Below are 10,727 nucleotides of genomic sequence, written 5' to 3'. Positions count from 1 at the left end.
GGCACAAGAAATCATGGGAGATGAATATTGATTTGAGAGAGATGTATTGTTTGTTTTGTTTTTTAAAAATAACTCATTTAAATTGTTAAATTTCAAGGATAGAGAAATAAATTTTCAGGCATTAGGCAAGCAAAGCAAATCATCCCTTAGGGTAAAAATAAAAATAATCAGTCTGGTGTTTGTTCTTTTAATGCTAAGAAGTGTAGCCAGAAAACAATGAAAAATTCGAATTCCAGTGTCTGGTCACAGACTCCTTAAAGCAAAATAATCATATCTGTCAGCATACTTACATTATGTGTAGCATTATAGAACAAATGTAGAAATAGTAACAACACTAATATGTGTAACATTTGAAGAAGCAGTGTAGAGTAGGGATCGATCTACATAAGGTGTTCAAGTATGTCAGAGGTTGGCCAGGTGGCCTAAGTCTCCTTTGGACCTCATGCCAGAAAGCTGGTCCCGATTGTAAATGTTATTGATCAAAACAGGACTTTGGTTGATGGACATTGCACTAGGGTAAGGAGACAGGCCGCTCCTTTCAAATGCATGTGGCTCACTGACTTCATTGTCAAGTTCCTACACAGCATCCTCCGGAAGTATGTCCGAGAAGCCTGGCAGAAGGCCAATGTCAGTACAAAATGGACAGCCACAAGGTGGAACAAAAGGATTGAAGCCACAGAAAGGAAAGCCAAGATGACAGATTTTGATAATTTTAAAGTTATGAATGCAAAGAAAATGAGGAGCAGAATAATCAAGAATGAAATTAAGAAGCTTCAAGAGGCAGCTGTCATGAAAACTTCTCCCAAAAAAACACCTGCTGCTAAAGGTGCTGCTGCAGCTTCTGCAGCTGCTATTAAAGTTCCAGCAAAAAAACATGACCACTGTAGGAAAGCAGGCTCCAGCCTAGAAGGCTCCTTCCCAGGAAGCCACAGACCAGAAGGCAGTGCCTCTTCCAAAAGCTCGGAACGGTCAGAAAACTCCAGTTCCGAGAGCACCTGCTCCAAAGTCATTTGACAATATTGCATAAGAGGCTGTTATGAAAGTAAATAAAGGTCCTTTTTGACATGTTCAAGACTTTTTTAAAAATCTAATTTGTCTGGGAAAGCCACCACATAGATTTTCATAATCTTGTATTAATTTAACTATTCTGTTCCCCCCTTGATCCACTGCTATTTGTATATTTTGATAAGCTTGTGCATAACTCTGTAACACAGAAAACAGCTGATGGCTAGCTAGATCCAGTTCTTCCTCAGATCAGGCATTTTCAATAAAACAAAAATAGTAATACGTAAGTATCATGTCCTGAGGAGACATTAGCTCAATCTCTCAATACATTTGATTACAAATTTCAATGTAAGAAAATAATAATTATTTTAACAAGGTCTGTACAGAATTATCTTGGTCATGACTGTTCAGCCAAGGATATTTCTTTTCCTCTGGTACAGGGAGTACATCTCTCACATGGGTAGTTTTATCTCCTCTTTCCAGTATGAAAAGAGATTAGAATGACATTTTTACCTTTGCTGCTTTGGAAGAACCTTTAGCTCAAAATAATTCTTATACCCACAAAGCACATTTGGGGGTACATATTCTGCCATCCATCAATATCTGTCATTTTATCATTTGTTTCCCAGTTGACGTATCAGTTTTCAATTTGTTTTACCCCATCCTGCCTTCTTTTAGATGAATAAAATACTATCAGCCTGTTTTTCCTCAATTTATTTATGCATGCATGTTTTATTGTGCTTTAAGTAGTGTTCAAGATTTACAACATGGATTATTCACTTAGTTGATAAAAATTATTACTTTCAAACATTCCCCACAGTCCTAAAATCTTATACACGAATTCTATTTAATTTTTATACCTTGCATCATTGTATTCATACATTTTAGTTAATATTCGGAATTCCCTAGATGTTTTTTATTTGTCTGGTACTGTCAATGTTGCATAAATTTCTCTTTTTTTTTTTTTTTTTTTGAGATGGAATCTCGCTCTGTGGCCAGTCTGGAGTGCAGTGGTACGACCCCAGTTCACTGCAACCTCTGCCTCCCAGGTTCAAGTGATTCCCCGGTTCCAGCCTCCTGAGTAGCTGAGACTACAGGCGCACGCCACCACGCCCTGCTAAATTATGTGTTTTTAGTAGAGACAGGATTTCACCATGTTAGCCAGGATAGTCTCAATCTCCTGACCTCATAATCTGTCTGCCTCAGCCTCCCAAAATGCTTGGATTACAGGTGTAAGCCACAGCACCCAGCCATAAATTTCAATTTTAAACTCGTACTTCAGTCTTTGTTTCCCTTCATCTATTCTTACAAGTCTGTGTTTCCTTCTTAATAGTAATTTGCCATAATAATTTTTATTTCTTTAGAGCAGGTTTTCTGGAGATAAATCCCCCAGTTTTGTTGTTGTGGGTGTTATCTAGAAGAATTTGTACTTCTATTATTTAAAGTATATTGAGTATACTTATTTTTTCTTTGTTGTTATCAAGGAGTATCTAGACATCACAATTCTAGCATAAAAATTGTATTATTATTTTTTGTTGAACAAGTCTTAACTTTTATTGTGGGTTTTTGATGTATATATATCTAAAATTTCTATTTAGAGACTTCCTTATATTTTGGATATCCACTCTTTCAAACTAATTGCAATATTAATATAAATTATTCAACCAGCATGTAAATATGAAGCAGAATAATAAAAAGAATAAGAATATTTCAGGGTTCTTGCAGCCTAGACCTAATTTGTATTACTATGTCTTGCTTTCTCAAAGCAAGACATATCTATATATCTATAATTTTGTGTCCATGATTTACTTGCATTTAAAATATATGTTTTTTCAAACATCTAGTTTTCCTAAAAAATACATTTTCTGTGTCTAGAGCTTTTAAAACTGGCATCATGTAACACTCTGCAATTATTTATTTCACTCAACACTATGTTTCTACAACTCATCTAAGTTATTGTTGTAGTAGGTTGTTCATTAATTTCCATTGCTTTAAGTATTCCATTATGTGCAAATATTAAATTCACTAACTCACCACAAGTGAGTGAATGTTTGCCTTATTTCCAGGTTGATGTATTTTTTAGCTATTGTGAAAAGTGGAATCAGATATTTTGTACATGTCTAGTGGTAAGTCGAGAAAATTTTTCTAAGTCACGTACTTAAGAATATAGTATCTATTTTAAAAGTTTATAAATGCTCACCTTTTCATGATAACTCCAAATTATTTATAAAGAATTTTTACCAATCTACACTATCACTTTTAATGAATAAGAATTACCCATTTGAAAATCGTTTGCCTCCACTCAATGTCTTAGACATTTTATTGCTAATGGTGAGTATAGAAATGTATATCTTTGCAGTCTTAATTTGCATGTCCTTCTTTTGTAATAAAACTTAATTAATTTATTTTGCTAGCCACAAGAAGCCCTGAGTTAAAGTAGAAGGAAGAACTATATCTTTGAATTATGTCTATATTTCAGGAAGTAAGTGACTAACTCTCTCCCTGCACCGTTTCTTAGTCAACTTATTTGTCCAGCTTCTACAATCAGACAGAAATTAGCATTCTTTCTCTCATTCAGTCACACTTTTACTTTTCTGCATGATCCTGGTCAATCATCTATAGTGAGATGTTTTAAACAATTGAATACTGTGCATCTCCCTATTTATAAGTATATTATACTCTAGTGTAAGCTCTGTGTGTGTGTGTTTGTGTTTGTATGACAGCATTGTGTACCTCTTATAGTCAGGAACTGTGTCAAAGTAGCATTAAATTACTCATGTGTACCAGAGCACCTCCCTCATTGCATGTATTCATCAAATTAGACTACAGAATTTTTTTTTTTTTAAATGACTCCCTTTAATAGAAATCCATTTGCGTAGCATTCATTGACTCAAGGAGTGGCCCTCAACTATATTGTGCTTCTTTTGGCATAGTGGGAAACATTATTCAAATAGCTAATTCTACTCGAAGTGAATGAAACATATGAAGAAATTGCAAGCCACGAGTTATGAATTGTAATGGAAAAAGTAAAGAATAGGTAAGAGGAATAATAAAACTGAGATGACTTTCAAGTTTTTCTTTAAATTATTTGTATGGCTATAAAGTGGGAATAAAACTAAGGTTATGTCATACTGATGAAACTAAGAAACAGTATCGCTTATTCAAAAATTTTAAATCCAACTTTACCTGGAGGATATGTTCAAATAGTGATGAGTCATTAGGCTAGAAAGTAGAGTGGAATGGTTCATGGCATTACAAAGAATTGAAATTGTATTCCAGGTTTTTAATTGAATGGTATAAATGTAATTATTTAGAGAAATCTAGTATTGAAGAAAGATAATTCTGTTATGTCAGAGTAAAAATGTTAAAGAATAATTGGACTAGAGGTCCTCTCTCAGTTCTGTAATATATTCATGTTAATATTTATATTTTTCTCTTTGATTTTATAGTAAATGGAGTCTGTAACTCTATCAAAATTAATCACACACTATTCATCTGTCTTATATCCTCTAGAGTTATTTCTTTATGCAAAGATGGAATGACAAGAAAATTCTTGTGTTGTAGATAAATTCCTATTTAGTTTGATTTCCCTGGCATATTTACTGATGCAAGAAGCAAAATCTGTTCCTGTTGAAGCACCAGTATCCCAAGAGGGAGAGCACTCTACTATTTCTTCTTAGAAAAAAGAGAAATATATATACACTTGAAATGTCAAACAAGAATTAAACAAACATATATGTAAAATTAGAACTACCTACCTATATAAAAGAACAAATTAAATCACCAGGTGAATTAAAGTTTTTTTTTTCTATATCCAATTACTATTTCTATATTCAGTTTTATAAATAAATGAATTCCTGGCTATGTTAAGCATGCCAACACAGCCTTTAGAGATGCAGTTAATGAACTAAGGAAACCATTTACCAAATGACTTGACTATGTTCTTAGGCATGTGACTGCTCACTGGTGGCCAGCTTTTACTGTGAGTCTAAAAGAAAAGAGGAATATGTTATAGTACACTTTAGGATGGAGGCATATGAAAAAAAAAAATTATGTCTACCTTTTTCAGTAAAGAAATTACCATGACCCAAATAAACTCCACTTCATGAGAAGAATCTCCCATGCTACCAATTAATTAGTTAATTAGTTTAAAAACATAAGTGTCATAAGAAATAGTAGATCTATATTAATTTATAAAATATGTCCTATTTATTCTGTTTAGGATTTCAACTATAGCAAGATAGCTTTTAAGAACTTAAAGGTAGTTTTCCACTAAATAAAGCAAAGAAGAATTTAAACAGATCAACTTGATGTATAATGACTAAGTAAGACAATCACGTTTTCGGTTCCTGATTTACACAGAAGTAAAATGTCTATTAAGAGGCTCTAATGACAGATCAAATAGCCAGAGAGGACATTTGTTTCTGTCGTTCTGAGACAAATATGGTTCCTTAATAGATGCTACCTCTGAAACCAACTAAAGTTACTGAAAAAATAGTTTAAATTATAATTGTAAGTGAAACAATAAGTTGACAAATTAGTGAGGACTACTTAGAGGCTAAAAACTAAATGGAGGTTAGAAGCAGATATAAGCAGAAAACGGAAAAGGGCTTTTGCTTTGAGCATAATTGCTCAACGTAACCTTTGATTTCTGTGGAGAACAAACTAGGAGATAAAACTCAGAGCTGGATAGCTTACTGGATGCAGCCAGGAGGACCATCTCCCATCAAGAGACTACGACATCAGGAAGACTGTCACACACCGAGCAGATCTTTGGAGGGAAGGCGTTGAGACGTGGATGGAAGGAGGATGCAGATTCTAGGCTGAAGGAGGAAGCAGGGAACCCTGCCCTTGGCTACCAAACACTGAGGCTTGTTCCTGGCCCCCAGTGGCTTCTGGGGAAGATGTGAGGTGAACACAGGAGGGGTGGCCTGCTCTCACCATGAACCTCCGGAATCTTAACAGCAGAAGATGCCATGACCTCAACAGGTACTTGAGCTGGCAGGGAGAGCTGCCTGGAGAGGTGGTAGGGGGCAGGACTCCAGCCTGTGTGGAGGCCAGAGGGTATGAGGTTGGAACATCTGCAGTAGAGCAAGGCCAGGGACACTCATCCTCCAAGGCTGGACATGCTTCTCTAGGAGACTTTAGCCTTAGGGTGACTGTCAGATCTATGCAGAGCAGGGTTTTCTTGCCCATGAGATGGAGTTGGTCTGTTCTGAGCACCATCTTCCCTACTGGCCTCTCCCAGGGCCCCAGCCTGGCCGCACCTGCTTGCAGCACAGTCTTGAATTCCCACCAAGATGCTTCCCAGGGGCCCTCATCATAACTTCTTGGCTGGCAGAGGCAGACTACACCTGACCCTTGGAGAGCTCCAACAGAGCGGACCCTGCACACACGCACCAGCCCACCTGCACTGTCCTCCCACCATAGCCTATCCCCACTGCTTTGTTGGCACATATATGCCCATGGCCACCAGCCCACTGCTTTCCCAGTGTGTGCACACAGGCTGACTTCACCTCACCTGTCTCACCAGCATTTGTGCATGTGCACATACCATTGTGCCAGTACTGCTGTCACAAGTGTACCATGCTGTACCTCCAATTCCTCTCTGAAACATGGGTATCCTGCCATGCCACCATCCCGGTGTGAACACCTGGACAGATACCAGCAATTCTGCCCCTGCTAGCCCCCACCCTCACTGTGATGCCACTGATGCTGTCAGTGTGAGCACTCGGAGGAATGCCATGGCCCTACTCCTGCTGCTGCCTTGCCCCAGCCAACGTGCATGGCCCTGGCTGCACTGCCTTGGTTATTGGCACTCACTAGCGAGCACAGATCCCACTGCCATCATCCTGACTTAGCACTTTGGCCAGCACCACCCACAGGAGTATTGTGGCCAGCAACAAGGAACACCTTTGCTCCTCCAGCACAGCACGTTCCAGAGAACTGATACTAGTCCTCCAGAGTTAAAACAGGGGCCTGATACTGGTCCTCCAGAGTTAAAACAGGCAGCCCGTGACTGGTGAGCTGAGCCTTGGGCTTCTGAAATCTTCCAGAAATTAAGCCAGCCAACGGAACCTACCTTATACCACAGTCAAACACCCAAGGGCATCAAAGAAGATGAAAGCAAAAAACCCCATTTAAAGAACAGCAACCTCGAAGGCTGAAGGAACATCAGTCACACAGATGAAAAAGAACCAGTGCAAGAACTCTGGCAACTTAAGTAGCTGGAGTATCCTCTTGCATCCAAACAACTGCACTGGTTCTCTAGCAATGGTTCTTCACCAGGCTGAAATAGCTGATATGATAGAACAGAATACAGAAAATAGATAGGAATAAAGATCGAGATTCTGGAGGAAGTCAAAGCCCAATCCAAGGAATCTAAGGAATAAAGTGAGTTGACACAGCAGCTGAAAGATCAAATGGCCATTTTAAGAAATAATTAAACTGATCTGATAGAGCTCAAAAACTCATTTCAGGAATTTCACAGTACAATCTCAAGTATTAACAGAAGGATCGACCAAGCTGAGGAAGAATTCTCAGAACTCAGTGACCAGTTCTCTGAAGTAACTCAGTCAGGCTTAAATAAAGAAAACACAATAAAGAAGAACGAACAAAAACCTCTGAGAAATATGAGATTATGTAAAGAGACCAAATCCATAACACATTGGTGCACCTGAAAAAGAGAAGAAGAAAACACCAATTTGGAAAACATATTTGAGGATATTATGTAAGAAAATTTCCCCAGCCTCACTAGAGAGACCAACATTCAAATCCAAAAAATGCAGAAAAACCTTGCGAGATAATATACAAGACAGTCATATCTAACACGCATAGCCATCAGATTGTCTAAGGTCAAAATGACAGAATGAAAAATGTTACAGGCAGATGGAGAGAAAGGGCAGATCACCTACAAAGATAACCCTATCAGGCTAACAGTGAACCTTTCAGGAAAAACCCTCCAAGGCAGAAAAGATAGGGGGCCTAAATTCAACATTCTTAGGGAAGAAAAATTCCATCTAAAATTTCATATCCAGCCAAAACTAAGCTTCCTAAGTGAAAGAGAAATAGGACAAGTAAATGCTAAGGGAATTTGTTACCACCAGACCTGTCTTACAAAGGTCTTTAAGGGTGGCCTTTATAAATGTAGAAAGGAAAGGCCATTACTAGTCACGACAAAACACATTTAAGTACACAAAGCATTGACATTATAAAGCAACCACACAAATAAGTCTGCATAATAACCAGATACCAACATGATAATGGAATCAAGTCTGCATATATTAACATTAATCTTGAATGTAAATGGACTAAATGCCCTAAATAAGAGGCACAGAGTGGCAAGTTGGATAAAGAAGCAAGATGCAACTGTATGCTGTCTTTAAGAGACTCATCTCACATACAATGACACCCATAGGCTCAAAGTAAAAAGATGGAGAAACATCTACCAAGAAAACATTAAACAGAAAATAGCAGGAGTTGCAATCCTAATTTCAGACAAAAGAGACTTTAAACCAAGAATGATCAAAAAAGATAAATAAGGTAATTACATAATGGTAAAGAGTGTAATTGAACAGGAAAACCTAACTCTGTTAAATATATATGCATGCAACCCAGTAGCACCTAGATTCATAAAACAAGTTCTAAGAGACCTGCAAATAGACATAGATAATTACACAATAATAGAGGGAGACTTCAACAGCCCACTGACTGTGTTAGATAGATGACTGAGGCATAAAAATAATGAAGCGTTTAGGACCTGAACTTGACACTTGACCAAATTCACCTTGCAGACATCTACAGAACTCTCAACCCAGCAACAACAGAATATACATTCTTTTCATCTGCAGGTGGCACATATTCTAAAATTGACTATACTATCAGCCATAAAACAATACTCAGTAAATTCAAAAAAGGGCGAAATCATACCTACCATGCTTTTGGACCATGGGGCAATAAAAACAGAAATGAAAACTAAGAAAATCTATCAAAACCATACAATTACATGGAAATTAATCAGCCTATCCCTGAATGGCTGATTAATGCACAAAAAAAAAATTAAAACAGTCAGCATTGTTTTCATGTTAAAAATTTCAATGATCTAGGCATTGAAGGAAAATACTCAAAATAATAAAAGTAATCTACAAGAAACCCAAGGGGAAAGCTGGAAGCACTCCCCTTGAAAACTGGCATAAGACAAGGATGTCCTCTCTCACCACTCCTATTTAGCACAATGCTAAGCCATCTAAGTAGGAGGAGAGAAGGTCAAACTATCTGTGTTTGCAGATTATGTGATTCCACATTTGTAACATCCCATAGTCTCTGCCCCAAAGCTCCAAAATCTGATAAACAACTTCAGTAAAGTTTCAGGATACAAAAATCAGTGTACAAAAATCAGTAGCATTTCTATACACCAACAACATCCAAGCTGAGTGCCAAATCAAGAACACAGTCCCACTCACAGTAGCCACAAAAATAACAAAATAACCAGAAATACAGATAACCAGGGAAGCAAAATATCTCTACAATGAGAATTATAAAACAATGCTGAAAGAAATCACAGACAATACAAACAAATCAAAAATAATTCCATGATCACAAATAGGAAGAATCAGTATTGTTAAAATGACCATGTTGCCCAAAGGGGTTTACAGATTCAAAGCTGCTATTCCTACCAAAATAACAATGACATTCTTCACAGATTTAGAAATAACCATATTAAGATTCGTATAAAACCAAAAAAAAAAAAAAAAAAAAAAGAGCCCACATAGCCAAAGCAATCCTGAGCAAAATGATCAAAGGTGGAAGCATCATACTAGCTGACCTCAAACTATACTACAAGGCTAGAGGAACCAAAATAGCATGGCCCTTGTACAAAAACATACACATAGACCAATAGAACAAGTTAGGGAACCCCAAAATAAAGCTGCACCCTTATAACCACATGATCTTCGACAAAGTCAACAAAAACAAGCAATGGGAAAAGAACTCCCTATTCAATAAATGATACTGAGATAATTGGCTAGCTATATGCAGAAGACTGAAACTGTACCCCTTCCTTACACCATAGATAAGAATCAACTCAAGATGGATTAAATACTTAAATGTAAAACCTAAAACTATAAAAATCCTGGAAGATAGTCTATGAAATACCATTCTGGACACAGGCTCTGGCAAAGATTTTATGTTGAAAATGCCAAAAACAATTTCACCAAAACCAAAAATTGAGGCCTAATTAAACAAAGGAGCTTCTGCACTGCGAAAGAAGTTGTCAACGGAATAAGGAGACGACCTACAGAATGGGAGAAAATATTTTCAAACTATGCATCTGACAAAGGTCTAATATTTAGAATCTGTAAGTAACTTAAGCAAATATACAAGAAAAAAAAAAAAAAACTCCATTAAAACATGTAAAAAGGATTTGAACACTTTTTAAAAGGCATACCTGCGGTCAACAAGCATATAAAAAATGCTCATTACTAATCATTAAAAATGTGCAAATCAAAACTACAATGAGGTACCATCTTACACCAATCAGAATGACTATTATTAAAAACTCAGGAAATAACAAATGCTGAGAAGGTTGCAGAGAAAGGGAGTGCTTATACTCTGCTGGTGGAAATGCAAATTAGTTCAGTCATTGTGGAAAGCAGTTTGTAGATTTCTCAAAGACCTAAAAACAGAGGTCCCATAATTGGTTATACACTCAAAGGAACATAAAT

The 10,727-nt window shown here is 37.0% G+C and overlaps 1 pseudogene; it reads left to right on the top strand.

Moving 5' to 3' along the window:
- Window positions 1–399: 399 nt before the first annotated feature.
- LOC100425537 (large ribosomal subunit protein eL14 pseudogene) lies at window positions 400–1,027 on the top strand (annotated as a pseudogene).
- The last annotated feature ends 9,700 nt before the right edge of the window (window positions 1,028–10,727 follow it).

This window comes from Macaca mulatta, chromosome 6, assembly GCF_049350105.2.
Source record: "Macaca mulatta isolate MMU2019108-1 chromosome 6, T2T-MMU8v2.0, whole genome shotgun sequence".
NCBI lineage: Eukaryota > Metazoa > Chordata > Mammalia > Primates > Cercopithecidae > Macaca > Macaca mulatta.
The sequence above is the reverse complement of the archived record's forward strand: the minus strand, read 5'-3'. Positions and strand labels throughout refer to the sequence as shown.